This window comes from Pinus tabuliformis, chromosome J (genome assembly GCF_031772625.1).
Source record: "Pinus tabuliformis cultivar Carrire ecotype Pingquan chromosome J, CPIR1, whole genome shotgun sequence".
Lineage (NCBI taxonomy): Eukaryota > Viridiplantae > Streptophyta > Pinopsida > Pinales > Pinaceae > Pinus > Pinus tabuliformis.
The window spans coordinates 1098869436-1098874085 of NC_142295.1; positions in this window are offsets into that span (position 1 = coordinate 1098869436).

Sequence of the window (4650 nt, forward strand, 5' to 3'; positions counted from 1 at the left end):
CTCGACTGACGCCATCCCAATAAACATGTCACAATACTTCGTCCAATCACGTTAAAGTAAATCGAACTACGCCGATCTGAAGCTTCCACGACTAGGGTTATGCCTCGTTAAGGATAAGGTTTATTCGAACTATGCTATAAGTTTATGGTGCTCCTCTTTGTGCCGCATCGAACTAGCACTCGACCTTCACCATGGATCGACTAAGGGATATTGACCCTGCCTTATGCAATGCATCATGGGTGGACCTTTACGACCATCATAAGAGCAAGTCTCAACCCTGCTATGATTTCCTGAGTTGTTTATTTTGACCATGGATTTGTTTCAGAGGTTCTGTAGACCTCCAGATCAATGCCAATACTCGGTGCCAACGTCGATGGTTTATTAAGGTACCCTATGGTTCTACCTCTCTTGAGCTTGAGCCAATCTAACTCCAATGAGTTCCTAGCCCATTTGCATTCCCTTTCTTTAAACAAGGAATTCCAGGCATTCTAGCATAGGCTCTCCTGTGGCCATTACCTACCATGAGCTTGGTGTGAACTCCTAAAAGGCCTCCACCTCTCCTACCACACAGTGAGAGTATCACAATCCATGTCATTACTGCAAGCAACTCTATGGCTCTACGTAGAAGCTTCTAGGACCGAGCTAGCTATGCCCTGATGCTAGCGGAAGATATCCAAACTACTGATAATGCATGGCTGGCAAAGCCTACCTGCATGGGTTTCGACTGTCCTTCCACTAAAAGGAAAAATAACCCTTCCAACATTGACACAATGCCTTTAGCATAGGTTCAAGGGCTTATAACCCAATGAAGGAATATCCATGTATATGCTCAAACTCTGTTAAACGAATGGTCTCTTATGTAATTATTTCATGTTAATAAAAAGGGACTTTGTGCCAAATGTTCCAAGTTTAATTCCAAGTTCTAATAGTGCAAGTTTAATTTAATAATTAAATTAAATTAAAAAATAAATAGCGCAAAATGAGCCTATAATATATATAGAAGGATTAAATCACACTTAGTTATAATAGAGGGACAATAACTTTTCCATGGATGGAATGGAGATGAGGGGAATATGGTGGAAAGTGTTATGTATGCTAGGGATATGAAGTTCTACCTAAGTAAGTTAGCTAGTAGAACACTTTGACCATGGGAAATAAAACACTTTTAAAGGTAAACTATGTCCAATCACCACCCACTAAAAGTCATAATGTCATTCAATTCATATGTCTACATCATCAACAATTTACACTGAAACATGACTACATCTTCCCTCTAAAAATGAGGAAAGCATATAATGTTTCATGGTTGAGCCAACACATGCATGTGAATGAGAAGTTAAATGAATAATTTGGGGGAGTGAGTAACAATTATGGGAAAGCATCTCTTGGAAGCAAAAACATCACCCCCATAAGAGTGTGTATTTGAGGTGTTACCTCAAAGGGCCAAGAGGCAGAAACAAGGATGTATGCATTGTCGAATTGATTAGGACAATATTGAAGATAGATTTGGAAACCATTTCAACCACCAATTATGATTTTTTTCCATAATATCAAAATAGTTTGAAGTTTGAGACATGGGGGAACGTATATGTGTGTGTGTGTGTGTGTGTGTGTGTGTGTGGGGTACAATGTTTAAAACTCTTGATGTGGAGAAACTAGTTTTTAAATCATTTACTAAGAAAAAAGGATTATTCTTCACATCCATCTATTTGTTGGATGTTGAGAAATAACTCTTCACACTTATATGTTTGTTGGATGTCGAGTTGGAATTCCTCCCTCTATTTATTTAGGGATATTGAGTTAGAACTGCTCACTATCTATGAGTTGATGTGTAATCTCACTAGTGGCCATGGTGAAGGTATCCAAAACAAGCATGGTAAGGTCTCGTGATAACACAAATAAATTGAAATTTTGAAAATGAATTTATTTAAACAACTTTAAAAATGGAACTATTCAACAACTTCGAGGAAAATACATTAGACATAATTGATGCACTTGACTAGAGCACTTCATTATATTTAACTTTTGATTCAATAGATGTTCAAGGAAATGTTAATGATGTGTGTGCTTCTTCTTATTTTGTAAGCTTGGTAGGACATGTCTAACTTCTCACCCCGATCAGGGGGATAGCACAAGATTTGAACCTAAGACTTCCGGTTCGGTGAGACTTCATTTCCACAGCCATTGTCAATTGAGCTACCCCAAGCAAACAATGATTCGTGTGCTTTCAATAAAAACCATGTTTTTATAAATAAATAAAAATCCAAAAAAAAATTGTTAACATGCTCACCACAAAACAACAATTGAAATTCATGTTTTCACCCAATGACATGTAAGGTTATTTATAATGAATTTTATGAAACCCACTTATTGTTTTGTTAGAAATTGATTGGACCTTAAAATTTTCCAAGTGAAATTATGATGTATAACATGTCGTTCAAATTTTAAATGTAGCATTGTAATAAAATGAATGATAATATGATTTTATTGTTATGTTTTATAAAAAAATTATTTTCCCAATTTAATTGTGTTTTTTCAAATGAAAATATGATCTAAAGCATGTATTTCAAATTTAAATGTAACATTGCAATAGAAATAAATGGTAATATAATTTTATTGTTATATTTTATAAAGAATTATCTTTTCCAAATTAATTTTGTTTTTAAAATTCTAATTTAAAGTATCTAGGTGAATGACAATTGTAATTCAATATTATCACAAATAAAAAAAAAAATTAATATCAATAATTCATAATTCATAAATAAATTTTATTTTAATTTAATAATTATTTCAAAACATATATATTACTTACTTTATAGTAAATTTTAGATATATTCTTAGTCAATATATCCTCACATTATCTTTCTTTAATATATTTTTATAAATCCAAATATAAAATACGAACATGGTTTTTTTAACTATGATTTTAAAAATGTATTTTTTATATATAATTTTAAATCTAAATACAAAATAAAAGCTTTTTTCTTTGTAACTCATCATAAATATCCCTTAAAATTAAATTAAGGTATAAATCAACATTTCACTAATTTCTAATTTGTAAGAGATTCTGGCATATTCTATGGGAAATCCAAACTTCCAAACTCTGTGACTTTTATGTATAAAAAGAGGACTTTAACGATATAATTAAATTAACTATATAAATAAACATTTCACCAATTTCTGATTTATAAGAAATTCTGGTCTATCTTATGAGAAATCCAAACTTCCAAACCACGTAACTTTTATATATAAAGAGAGGACTTTGACCAAAAATGTTGCAAGGTGCATATTCTAATAACTTATTATAATGACTTTAAACCAAAAAAAAGAAAATGTTGAAATTGCATTTTATAATAATTTTATTAAAAAATGCAGGAAGGTAACAAGTTTCTCAACTTAAAAAAAAAATTGTGCGTGTTTAGTTCAACAGAGAATATGAGGTGGGGCCCAAGGAAGCCTTAAAACAGATATGGGAGATTTGATTAAGACAATTATGTGCGTATTTATTTTAACAGAGAATATGAGGTCAGGTAAAAGGAAAATAAGGTGTACCCCTTACCAAAAACAATATTGAAGATTTGATTAAGACAGTGATATTAAAAGATTTAAATATGGTTCCTGTATAGGGGTACGGAGTCTGTGAAAGTTTAGAGGTATATAAAATGGTCATCTGGTGTTTATCAAAATTATGGATAATTTTATTAATAAAAATGAATTAAGTTAAAAAATTAATTTTGGTTTGTTTATCAAATTTTGAAATATGTTAAAAAAATTATTTTGAAGATTAAATTAAAATTGTGAATATTTTTTAAGGGGGGCGGAGCTCCGCTCAAAAAGTTATATATATACATAGTACATATGACCATGGCCCAAATATGCTGATGGCGTGAATACTTTACCAATATCAAACAACAATTTTCTAGTAATTTTCTATTAAACGACTGTATAGTTGGGAAATTAATCCATGTACCCAGAGTGAATCACAAGGTTACTGAATGAGTGGGAAATTAATCCCATCTACCCAAGGTGAATCACAGGGTGACTGTTAGTGTATGTAGTTGATTGCCAATTAAATCAAACATTGAAATAGACCAATTCTCACCAATGCTGCACTTTAATAATGAAAAAATATAAACATTGTTATTTTTAAATTTAAAATAAAATCATCTTTTTATGTAGCTCGTCATAATTTTTTTAAAATTTAATTAATAATCAATATTTCACTAATTTATTAATATATCTCGAGGGCAATCCAATTTTACTAATTACAATATTTAATGTCAATAAGTTTTTTACTTAATTTAATTTTTTTTTTTAAGAATATGTTGAGTTCATATTAGATAATTTATTGTAATGGTTTTCAATTTTATTATTAAATAATTTTAAATCTTTGAAAATATCTTGTTTTTATTTTAAAATATATTTTTTTAATTTAAATTATATAATTGAATCTAATGTTTTTATGTAAATTTTTTGAATTTAAATTATATAAATGAATTTAGTGTTTTTAGTTGTCGACACAATATAGTTAATAATAATAGTTTTTTTGTTTCCAACATATTTTAACTATTTTTGTTAACTTTAAATTGAGTGGGAAAAATATATTATGAATTTTTAAATTTAAATGATATTATTTTAAATGTAAAAATA